Source organism: Pristiophorus japonicus, chromosome 1 (assembly GCF_044704955.1).
Source record: "Pristiophorus japonicus isolate sPriJap1 chromosome 1, sPriJap1.hap1, whole genome shotgun sequence".
Classification (NCBI taxonomy): Eukaryota; Metazoa; Chordata; class Chondrichthyes; family Pristiophoridae; genus Pristiophorus; species Pristiophorus japonicus.
Window position 1 is genome coordinate 476,883,266 of NC_091977.1, and position 12,153 is coordinate 476,895,418.

Sequence of the window (12,153 nt, forward strand, 5' to 3'; positions counted from 1 at the left end):
TGCTTTGCTCCAATCGACGTTACTGAGCAATAGCAGGCGAGCAAGGGCAGCACTGGAAGCCACGGATATGGTGAAAGACGCCAAGAAGAGCTCGAGCCTGCGGAAGGGAAGCGAGTTGAGCGTAACGTCGCAGCCGCCACGAGCGTGAGGGAGCAAGCGAGAGGCCTGTCTGACTGATGGACAGATGATTCTATTGCCTGAGGCTTTGCCTGAAAGAAAGTGCTGCCTCTTTTCATGCATTGCTGCTCAAAGGCACTCCCTGCTGACACACAGATGCAAGTGTTCAAGCAAAACGGCGAAGGCACTGTCCTGTGCCTCAGCTGCAACATGTTCAGCTGTGAACTGCTCGTCATATTAAGAGCTCTGCCTTCAGCGAATTGCCACTTACCACACACATACATACTTCAAAAGAATGCTCACTGCTTCAAGCCGCAGTGCAACCAACTACCTAAGCACGACTTTGCTTTGCTTTGTTTTCTACTGCACTGCTCCGCTCTCCCACCTGTGAATCGAAGGGATGCGACAGAGGTGCCTCTCTTTGGTGATTGTCTGCCTCATGCCTTGTAATCTGCCCGTCCTGTGCACCTGCTGATGTCGCAGCTATTTTTCACAGACTGGGCCAGTGGCGCAATGGATAATACGTCTGACTACGGATCAGAAGATTGTAGGTTCGACTCCTACCTGGCTTGAGTATTTTTGCAATCTTTGCATTACGGCTTTGGATTCCACGTAAGCGAACATATGTGGTCAAACTGTCCAGCTCTTAAACAGGTAAGTACCTTCTTAGTGCAGTAGGCAGCACGTCAGTCTCATAATCTGAAGGTCCTGAGTTCAATCCTTAGAAAAGGCATTGATACTTGTAAAGATGTTTTTCCTTCTTTCCATTTCAGCTGCATGCATGCAAAAATCGAGAAGTTTTGCTGCGACAGCACACCAAAGGATTTGATGTCCCTCAGCCTGCGGTGACCTTCAGAAGCAGATGGGCTCACCCACACCTGACACAACTCTTGTGTCTGAACTATTCACTGAGCCAAAAGAACAGTGGAGAATGCAGGCATTGATCCCACTGCCTCACACATGCAAAGTAAGCGCTCTCCCATTTGAGCAAATTCCCCATTCACATCTGGTATTAGCTCCCAGTTTGCATCTGAATCGCCCCTTATCACTGGCCTCCTCCCTTCCACGACCAGCAGAAATCTCCTGCTTCAGGTTGGCCTGCTCCCTGAACACTTTTCATGCTTTGCTCCAATCGACGTTACTGAGCAATAGCAAGCGAGCAAGGGCAGGACTGGAAGCCACGGATATGGTGAAAGATTCCAAGAAGAGCTCGAGCCTGCGGAAGGGAAGCGAGTTGAGCGTAATGTCGCAGCCGCCACGAGCGTGAGGGAGCAAGCGAGAGGCCTGTCTGACTGATGGACAGATGATTCTATTGCCTGAGGCTTTGCCTGAAAGAAAGTGCTGCCTCTTTTCATGCATTGCTGCTCAAAGGCACTCCCTGCTGACACACAGATGCAAGTGTTCAAGCAAAACGGCGAAGGCACTGTCCTGTGCCTCAGCTGCAACATGTTCAGCTGTAAACTGCTCGTCATATTAAGAGCACTGCTTTCAGCGAATTGCCACTTAGCACACACATACATACTTCAAAAGAATGCTCACTGCTTCAAGCCGGAGTGCAACCAACTACCTCAGGACGACTTTGCTTTGCTTTTTTTTCTACTGCACTGCTCCGCTCTCCCACCTGTGAATCGAAGGGATGCGACAGAGGTGCCTCTCTTTGGTGATTGTCTGCCTCATGCCTTGTAATCTGCCCGTCCTGTGCACCTGCTGATGTCGCAGCTATTTTTCACAGACTGGGCCAGTGGTGCAATGGATAACACGTCTGACTACGGATCAGAAGATTGTAGGTTCGACTCCTACCTGGCTGGAGTATTTTTGCAATCTGTGTATTATGGCTTTGGATGCCACGTAAGCGAACATATTTGGTCAAACTGTCCAGCTCTTAAACTGGTAAGTGCCTTCTTAGTGCAGTAGGCAGCACGTCAGTCTCATTATCTGAAGGTCCTCAATTCAATCCTGAGAGAAGGCATTGATACTTGTAAAGATGTCTTTCCTTCTTTCCATTTCAGCTGCATGCATGCAAAAATCGAGAAGTTTTGCTGCGACAGCACACCAAAGGATTTGATGTCCCTCAGCCTGCGGTGACCTTCAGAAGCAGATGGGCTCACCCACACCTGACACAACTCTTGTGTCTGAACTATTCACTGAGCCAAAAGAACAGTGGAGAATGCAGGCATTGATCCCACTGCCTCACACATGCAAAGTAAGCGCTCTCCCATTTGAGCAAATTCCCCATTCACATCTGGTATTAGCTCCCAGTTTGCATCTGAATCGCCCCTTATCACTGGCCTCCTCCCTTCCACGACCAGCAGAAATCTCCTGCTTCAGGTTGGCCTGCTCCCTGAACACTTTTCATGCTTTGCTCCAATCGATGTTACTGAGCAATAGCAAGCGAGCAAGGGCAGGACTGGAAGCCACGGATATGGTGAAAGACGCCAAGAAGAGCTCGAGCCTGCGGAAGGGAAGCGAGTTGAGCCGTCACGAGCGTGAGGGAGCAAGCGAGAGGCCTGTCTGACTGATGGACAGATGATTCTATTGCCTGAGGCTTTGCCTGAAAGAAAGTGCTGCCTCTTTTCATGCATTGCTGCTCAAAGGCACTCCCTGCTGACACACAGATGCAAGTGTTCAAGCAAAACGGCGAAGGCACTGTCCTGTGCCTCAGCTGCAACATGTTCAGCTGTAAACTGCTCGTCATATTAAGAGCTCTGCCTTCAGCGAATTGCCACTTACCACACACATACATACTTCAAAAGAATGCTCACTGCTTCAAGCCGGAGTGCAACCAACTACCTAAGCACGACTTTGCTTTGCTTTGTTTTCTACTGCACTGCTCCGCTCTCCCACCTGTGAATCGAAGGGATGCGACAGAGGTGCCTCTCTTTGGTGATTGTCTGCCTCATGCCTTGTAATCTGCCCGTCCTGTGCACCTGCTGATGTCGCAGCTATTTTTCACAGACTGGGCCAGTGGCACAATGGATAACGCGTCTGACGACGGATCAGAAGATTGTAGGTTCGACTCCTACCTGGCTTGAGTATTTTTGCAATCTTTGCATTATGGCTTTGGATGCCACGTAAGCGAACATATTTGGTCAAACTGTCCAGCTCTTAAACTGGTAAGTGCCTTCTTAGTGCATTAGGCAGCACGTCAGTCTCGTTATCTAAAGGTCCTCAGTTCAATCCTTAGAAAAGGCATTGATACTTATAAAGATGTTTTTCCTTCTTTCCATTTCAGCTGCATGCATGCAAAAATCGAGAAGCTTTGCTGCGACAGCACACCAAAGGATTTGATGTCCCTCAGCCTGCGGTGACCTTCAGAAGCAGATGGGCTCACCCACACCTGACACAACTCTTGTGTCTGAACTATTAACTGAGCCAAAAGAACAGTGGAGAATGCAGGCATTGATCCCACTGTCTCACACATGCAAAGTAAGCGCTCTCCCATTTGAGCAAATTCCTCATTCACATCTGGTATTAGCTCCCAGTTTGCATCTGACTCGCCCCTTATCACTTGCCTCCTCGCTTCCACGACCAGCAGAAATCTCCTGCTTCAGGTTGGCCCGCTCCCTGAACACTTTTCATGCTTTGCTCCAATCGACGTTACTGAGCAATAGCAGGCGAGCAAGGGCAGCACTGGAAGCCACGGATATGGTGAAAGACGCCAAGAAGAGCTCGAGCCTGCGGAAGGGAAGCGAGTTGAGCGTAACGTCGCAGCCGCCACGAGCGTGAGGGAGCAAGCGAGAGGCCTGTCTGACTGATGGACAGATGATTCTATTGCCTGAGGCTTTGCCTGAAAGAAAGTGCTGCCTCTTTTCATGCATTGCTGCTCAAAGGCACTCCCTGCTGACACACAGATGCAAGTGTTCAAGCAAAACGGCGAAGGCACTGTCCTGTGCCTCAGCTGCAACATGTTCAGCTGTAAACTGCTCGTCATATTAAGAGCTCTGCCTTCAGCGAATTGCCACTTACCACACACATACATACTTCAAAAGAATGCTCACTGCTTCAAGCCGGAGTGCAACCAACTACCTAAGCACGACTTTGCTTTGCTTTGTTTTCTACTGCACTGCTCCGCTCTCCCACCTGTGAATCGAAGGGATGTGACAGAGGTGCCTCTCTTTGGTGATTGTCTGCCTCATGCCTTGTAATCTGCCCGTCCTGTGCACCTGCTGATGTCGCAGCTATTTTTCACAAACTGGGCCAGTGGCGCAATGGATATCGCGTCTGACTACGGTTCAGAAGATTGTAGGTTCGACTCCTACCTGGCTCGAGTATTTTTGCAATCTTTGCATTATGGCTTTGGATGCCACGTAAGCGAACATATTTGGTCAAACTGTCCAGCTCGTAAACTGGTAAGTACCTTCTTAGTGCATTAGGCAGCACGTCAGTCACATAATCTGAAGGTCCTCAGTTCAATCCTCAGAGAAAGGCATTGATACTTGTAAAGATGTCTTTCCTTCTTTCCATTTCAGCTGCATGCATGCAAAAATCGAGAAGTTTTGCTGCGACAGCACATCAAAGGATTTGATGTCCCTCAGCCTGCGGTGACCTTCAGAAGCAGATGGGCTCACCCACACCTGACACAACTCTTGTGTCTGAACTATTAACTGAGCCAAAAGAACAGTGGAGAATGCAGGCATTGATCCCACTGCCTCACACATGCAAAGTAAGCGCTCTCCCATTTGAGTAAATTCCCCATTCACATCTGGTATTAGCTCCCAGTTTGCACCTGACTCGCCCCTTATCACTTGCCTCCTCGCTTCCACGACCAGCAGAAATCTCCTGCTTCAGGTTGGCCTGCTCCCTGAACACTTTTCATGCTTTGCTCCAATCGACGTTACTGAGCAATAGCAAGCGAGCAAGGGCAGGACTGGAAGCCACGGATATGGTGAAAGACGCCAAGAAGAGCTCGAGCCTGCGGAAGGGAAGCGAGTTGAGCGCAACGTCGCAGCCGCCACGAGCGTGAGGGAGCAAGCGAGAGGCCTGTCTGACTGATGGACAGATGATTCTATTGCCTGAGGCTTTGCCTGAAAGAAAGTGCTGCCTCTTTTCATGCATTGCTGCTCAAAGGCACTCCCTGCTGACACACAGATGCAAGTGTTCAAGCAAAACGGCGAAGGCACTGTCCTGTGCCTCAGCTGCAACATGTTCAGCTGTAAACTGCTCGTCATATTAAGAGCTCTGCCTTCAGCGAATTGCCACTTACCACACACATACATACTTCAAAAGAATGCTCACTGCTTCAAGCCGGAGTGCAACCAACTACCTAAGCACGACTTTGCTTTGCTTTGTTTTCTACTGCACTGCTCCGCTCTCCCACCTGTGAATCGAAGGCATGTGACAGAGGTGCCTCTCTTTGGTGATTGTCTGCCTCATGCCTTGTAATCTGCCCGTCCTGTGCACCTGCTGATGTCGCAGCTATTTTTCACAAACTGGGCCAGTGGCGCAATGGATATCGCGTCTGACTACGGTTCAGAAGATTGTAGGTTCGACTCCTACCTGGCTCGAGTATTTTTGCAATCTTTGCATTATGGCTTTGGATGCCACGTAAGCGAACATATTTGGTCAAACTGTCCAGCTCGTAAACTGGTAAGTACCTTCTTAGTGCAGTAGGCAGCACGTCAGTCACATAATCTGAAGGTCCTCAGTTCAATCCTCAGAGAAAGGCATTGATACTTGTAAAGATGTCTTTCCTTCTTTCCATTTCAGCTGCATGCATGCAAAAATCGAGAAGTTTTGCTGCGACAGCACATCAAAGGATTTGATGTCCCTCAGCCTGCGGTGACCTTCAGAAGCAGATGGGCTCACCCACACCTGACACAACTCTTGTGTCTGAACTATTAACTGAGCCAAAAGAACAGTGGAGAATGCAGGCATTGATCCCACTGCCTCACACATGCAAAGTAAGCGCTCTCCCATTTGAGTAAATTCCCCATTCACATCTGGTATTAGCTCCCAGTTTGCACCTGACTCGCCCCTTATCACTTGCCTCCTCGCTTCCACGACCAGCAGAAATCTCCTGCTTCAGGTTGGCCTGCTCCCTGAACACTTTTCATGCTTTGCTCCAATCGACGTTACTGAGCAATAGCAAGCGAGCAAGGGCAGGACTGGAAGCCACGGATATGGTGAAAGACGCCAAGAAGAGCTCGAGCCTGCGGAAGGGAAGCGAGTTGAGCGCAACGTCGCAGCCGCCACGAGCGTGAGGGAGCAAGCGAGAGGCCTATCTGACTGATGGACAGATGATTCTATTGCCTGAGGCTTTGCCTGAAAGAAAGTGTTGCCTCTTTTCATGCATTGCTGCTCAAAGGCACTCCCTGCTGACACACAGATGCAAGTGTTCAAGCAAAACGGCGAAGGCACTGTCCTGTGCCTCAGCTGCAACATGTTCAGCTGTAAAATGCTCGTCATATTAAGAGCTCTGCCTTTAGCGAATTGCCACTTACCACACACATACATACTTCAAAAGAATGCTCACTGCTTCAAGCCGCAGTGCAACCAACTACCTAAGCACGACTTTGCTTTGCTTTGTTTTCTACTGCACTGCTCCGCTCTCCCACCTGTGAATCGAAGGGATGCGACAGAGGTGCCTCTCTTTGGTGATTGTCTGCCTCATGCCTTGTAATCTGCCCGTCCTGTGCACCTGCTGATGTCGCAGCTATTTTTCACAAACTGGGCCAGTGGCGCAATGGATATCGCGTCTGACTACGGATCAGACGATTGTAGGTTCGACTCCTACCTGGCTTGAGTATTTTTGCAATCTTTGCATTATGGCTTTGGATTCCACGTAAGCGAACATATGTGGTCAAACTGTCCAGCTCTTAAACACGTAAGTACCTTCTTAGTGCAGTAGGCAGCACGTCAGTCTCATAATCTGAAGGTCCTGAGTTCAATCCTTAGAAAAGGCATTGATACTTGTAAAGATGTTTTTCCTTCTTTCCATTTCAGCTGCATGCATGCAAAAATCGAGAAGTTTTGCTGCGACAGCACACCAAAGGATTTGATGTCCCTCAGCCTGCGGTGACCTTCAGAAGCAGATGGGCTCACCCACACCTGACACAACTCTTGTGTCTGAACTATTCACTGAGCCAAAAGAACAGTGGAGAATGCAGGCATTGATCCCACTGCCTCACACATGCAAAGTAAGCGCTCTCCCATTTGAGCAAATTCCCCATTCACATCTGGTATTAGCTCCCAGTTTGCATCTGAATCGCCCCTTATCACTGGCCTCCTCCCTTCCACGACCAGCAGAAATCTCCTGCTTCAGGTTGGCCTGCTCCCTGAACACTTTTCATGCTTTGCTCCAATCGACGTTACTGAGCAATAGCAAGCGAGCAAGGGCAGGACTGGAAGCCACGGATATGGTGAAAGACGCCAAGAAGAGCTCGAGCCTGCGGAAGGGAAGCGAGTTGAGCGTAACGTCGCAGCCGCCACGAGCGTGAGGGAGCAAGCGAGAGGCCTGTCTGACTGATGGACAGATGATTCTATTGCCTGAGGCTTTGCCTGAAAGAAAGTGCTGCCTCTTTTCATGCATTGCTGCTCAAAGGCACTCCCTGCTGACACACAGATGCAAGTGTTCAAGCAAAACGGCGAAGGCACTGTCCTGTGCCTCAGCTGCAACATGTTCAGCTGTAAACTGCTCGTCATATTAAGAGCTCTGCCTTCAGCGAATTGCCACTTACCACACACATACATACTTCAAAAGAATGCTCACTGCTTCAAGCCGGAGTGCAACCAACTACCTAAGCACGACTTTGCTTTGCTTTGTTTTCTACTGCACTGCTCCGCTCTCCCACCTGTGAATCGAAGGGATGTGACAGAGGTGCCTCTCTTTGGTGATTGTCTGCCTCATGCCTTGTAATCTGCCCGTCCTGTGCACCTGCTGATGTCGCAGCTATTTTTCACAAACTGGGCCAGTGGCGCAATGGATATCGCGTCTGACTACGGTTCAGAAGATTGTAGGTTCGACTCCTACCTGGCTCGAGTATTTTTGCAATCTTTGCATTATGGCTTTGGATGCCACGTAAGCGAACATATTTGGTCAAACTGTCCAGCTCGTAAACTGGTAAGTACCTTCTTAGTGCATTAGGCAGCACGTCAGTCACATAATCTGAAGGTCCTCAGTTCAATCCTCAGAGAAAGGCATTGATACTTGTAAAGATGTCTTTCCTTCTTTCCATTTCAGCTGCATGCATGCAAAAATCGAGAAGTTTTGCTGCGACAGCACATCAAAGGATTTGATGTCCCTCAGCCTGCGGTGACCTTCAGAAGCAGATGGGCTCACCCACACCTGACACAACTCTTGTGTCTGAACTATTAACTGAGCCAAAAGAACAGTGGAGAATGCAGGCATTGATCCCACTGCCTCACACATGCAAAGTAAGCGCTCTCCCATTTGAGTAAATTCCCCATTCACATCTGGTATTAGCTCCCAGTTTGCACCTGACTCGCCCCTTATCACTTGCCTCCTCGCTTCCACGACCAGCAGAAATCTCCTGCTTCAGGTTGGCCTGCTCCCTGAACACTTTTCATGCTTTGCTCCAATCGACGTTACTGAGCAATAGCAAGCGAGCAAGGGCAGGACTGGAAGCCACGGATATGGTGAAAGACGCCAAGAAGAGCTCGAGCCTGCGGAAGGGAAGCGAGTTGAGCGCAACGTCGCAGCCGCCACGAGCGTGAGGGAGCAAGCGAGAGGCCTGTCTGACTGATGGACAGATGATTCTATTGCCTGAGGCTTTGCCTGAAAGAAAGTGCTGCCTCTTTTCATGCATTGCTGCTCAAAGGCACTCCCTGCTGACACACAGATGCAAGTGTTCAAGCAAAACGGCGAAGGCACTGTCCTGTGCCTCAGCTGCAACATGTTCAGCTGTAAACTGCTCGTCATATTAAGAGCTCTGCCTTCAGCGAATTGCCACTTACCACACACATACATACTTCAAAAGAATGCTCACTGCTTCAAGCCGGAGTGCAACCAACTACCTAAGCACGACTTTGCTTTGCTTTGTTTTCTACTGCACTGCTCCGCTCTCCCACCTGTGAATCGAAGGCATGTGACAGAGGTGCCTCTCTTTGGTGATTGTCTGCCTCATGCCTTGTAATCTGCCCGTCCTGTGCACCTGCTGATGTCGCAGCTATTTTTCACAAACTGGGCCAGTGGCGCAATGGATATCGCGTCTGACTACGGTTCAGAAGATTGTAGGTTCGACTCCTACCTGGCTCGAGTATTTTTGCAATCTTTGCATTATGGCTTTGGATGCCACGTAAGCGAACATATTTGGTCAAACTGTCCAGCTCGTAAACTGGTAAGTACCTTCTTAGTGCAGTAGGCAGCACGTCAGTCACATAATCTGAAGGTCCTCAGTTCAATCCTCAGAGAAAGGCATTGATACTTGTAAAGATGTCTTTCCTTCTTTCCATTTCAGCTGCATGCATGCAAAAATCGAGAAGTTTTGCTGCGACAGCACATCAAAGGATTTGATGTCCCTCAGCCTGCGGTGACCTTCAGAAGCAGATGGGCTCACCCACACCTGACACAACTCTTGTGTCTGAACTATTAACTGAGCCAAAAGAACAGTGGAGAATGCAGGCATTGATCCCACTGCCTCACACATGCAAAGTAAGCGCTCTCCCATTTGAGTAAATTCCCCATTCACATCTGGTATTAGCTCCCAGTTTGCACCTGACTCGCCCCTTATCACTTGCCTCCTCGCTTCCACGACCAGCAGAAATCTCCTGCTTCAGGTTGGCCTGCTCCCTGAACACTTTTCATGCTTTGCTCCAATCGACGTTACTGAGCAATAGCAAGCGAGCAAGGGCAGGACTGGAAGCCACGGATATGGTGAAAGACGCCAAGAAGAGCTCGAGCCTGCGGAAGGGAAGCGAGTTGAGCGCAACGTCGCAGCCGCCACGAGCGTGAGGGAGCAAGCGAGAGGCCTATCTGACTGATGGACAGATGATTCTATTGCCTGAGGCTTTGCCTGAAAGAAAGTGTTGCCTCTTTTCATGCATTGCTGCTCAAAGGCACTCCCTGCTGACACACAGATGCAAGTGTTCAAGCAAAACGGCGAAGGCACTGTCCTGTGCCTCAGCTGCAACATGTTCAGCTGTAAAATGCTCGTCATATTAAGAGCTCTGCCTTTAGCGAATTGCCACTTACCACACACATACATACTTCAAAAGAATGCTCACTGCTTCAAGCCGCAGTGCAACCAACTACCTAAGCACGACTTTGCTTTGCTTTGTTTTCTACTGCACTGCTCCGCTCTCCCACCTGTGAATCGAAGGGATGCGACAGAGGTGCCTCTCTTTGGTGATTGTCTGCCTCATGCCTTGTAATCTGCCCGTCCTGTGCACCTGCTGATGTCGCAGCTATTTTTCACAAACTGGGCCAGTGGCGCAATGGATATCGCGTCTGACTACGGATCAGACGATTGTAGGTTCGACTCCTACCTGGCTTGAGTATTTTTGCAATCTTTGCATTATGGCTTTGGATTCCACGTAAGCGAACATATGTGGTCAAACTGTCCAGCTCTTAAACACGTAAGTACCTTCTTAGTGCAGTAGGCAGCACGTCAGTCTCATAATCTGAAGGTCCTGAGTTCAATCCTTAGAAAAGGCATTGATACTTGTAAAGATGTTTTTCCTTCTTTCCATTTCAGCTGCATGCATGCAAAAATCGAGAAGTTTTGCTGCGACAGCACACCAAAGGATTTGATGTCCCTCAGCCTGCGGTGACCTTCAGAAGCAGATGGGCTCACCCACACCTGACACAACTCTTGTGTCTGAACTATTCACTGAGCCAAAAGAACAGTGGAGAATGCAGGCATTGATCCCACTGCCTCACACATGCAAAGTAAGCGCTCTCCCATTTGAGCAAATTCCCCATTCACATCTGGTATTAGCTCCCAGTTTGCATCTGAATCGCCCCTTATCACTGGCCTCCTCCCTTCCACGACCAGCAGAAATCTCCTGCTTCAGGTTGGCCTGCTCCCTGAACACTTTTCATGCTTTGCTCCAATCGACGTTACTGAGCAATAGCAAGCGAGCAAGGGCAGGACTGGAAGCCACGGATATGGTGAAAGACGCCAAGAAGAGCTCGAGCCTGCGGAAGGGAAGCGAGTTGAGCGTAACGTCGCAGCCGCCACGAGCGTGAGGGAGCAAGCGAGAGGCCTGTCTGACTGATGGACAGATGATTCTATTGCCTGAGGCTTTGCCTGAAAGAAAGTGCTGCCTCTTTTCATGCATTGCTGCTCAAAGGCACTCCCTGCTGACACACAGATGCAAGTGTTCAAGCAAAACGGCGAAGGCACTGTCATGTGCCTCAGCTGCAACATGTTCAGCTGTAAACTGCTCGTCATATTAAGAGCTCTGCCTTCAGCGAATTGCCACTTACCACACACATACATACTTCAAAAGAATGCTCACTGCTTCAAGCCGGAGTGCAACCAACTACCTCAGGACGACTTTGCTTTGCTTTTTTTTCTACTGCACTGCTCCGCTCTCCCACCTGTGAATCGAAGGGATGCGACAGAGGTGCCTCTCTTTGGTGATTGTCTGCCTCATGCCTTGTAATCTGCCCGTCCTGTGCACCTGCTGATGTCGCAGCTATTTTTCACAGACTGGGCCAGTGGCACAATGGATAACGCGTCTGACGACGGATCAGAAGATTGTAGGTTCGACTCCTACCTGGCTTGAGTATTTTTGCAATCTTTGCATTATGGCTTTGGATGCCACGTAAGCGAACATATTTGGTCAAACTGTCCAGCTCTTAAACTGGTAAGTGCCTTCTTAGTGCATTAGGCAGCACGTCAGTCTCGTTATCTAAAGGTCCTCAGTTCAATCCTTAGAGAAGGCATTGATACTTATAAAGATGTTTTTCCTTCTTTCCATTTCAGCTGCATGCATGCAAAAATCGAGAAGCTTTGCTGCGACAGCACACCAAAGGATTTGATGTCCCTCAGCCTGCGGTGACCTTCAGAAGCAGATGGGCTCACCCACACCTGACACAACTCTTGTGTCTGAACTATTAACTGAGCCAAAAGA

The 12,153-nt window shown here is 49.4% G+C and overlaps 7 non-coding genes across 7 annotated transcripts; all 7 read left to right on the forward strand.

Moving 5' to 3' along the window:
- Window positions 1–1,852: 1,852 nt before the first annotated feature.
- On the forward strand, window positions 1,853–1,925 carry trnar-acg (transfer RNA arginine (anticodon ACG)). Its single transcript has one exon. It is a non-coding gene; the product is annotated as a tRNA-Arg (tRNA).
- A 2,386-nt stretch (window positions 1,926–4,311) lies between these two features.
- trnar-acg (transfer RNA arginine (anticodon ACG)) lies at window positions 4,312–4,384 on the forward strand. Its single transcript has one exon. It is a non-coding gene; the product is annotated as a tRNA-Arg (tRNA).
- A 1,164-nt stretch (window positions 4,385–5,548) lies between these two features.
- On the forward strand, window positions 5,549–5,621 carry trnar-acg (transfer RNA arginine (anticodon ACG)). The gene has a single exon. It is a non-coding gene; the product is annotated as a tRNA-Arg (tRNA).
- Window positions 5,622–6,785: 1,164 nt separating this feature from the next.
- trnar-acg (transfer RNA arginine (anticodon ACG)) lies at window positions 6,786–6,858 on the forward strand. The gene has a single exon. It is a non-coding gene; the product is annotated as a tRNA-Arg (tRNA).
- Window positions 6,859–8,021: 1,163 nt separating this feature from the next.
- trnar-acg (transfer RNA arginine (anticodon ACG)) lies at window positions 8,022–8,094 on the forward strand. Its single transcript has one exon. It is a non-coding gene; the product is annotated as a tRNA-Arg (tRNA).
- A 1,164-nt stretch (window positions 8,095–9,258) lies between these two features.
- On the forward strand, window positions 9,259–9,331 carry trnar-acg (transfer RNA arginine (anticodon ACG)). The gene has a single exon. It is a non-coding gene; the product is annotated as a tRNA-Arg (tRNA).
- Window positions 9,332–10,495: 1,164 nt separating this feature from the next.
- Window positions 10,496–10,568, forward strand: trnar-acg (transfer RNA arginine (anticodon ACG)). The gene has a single exon. It is a non-coding gene; the product is annotated as a tRNA-Arg (tRNA).
- The last annotated feature ends 1,585 nt before the right edge of the window (window positions 10,569–12,153 follow it).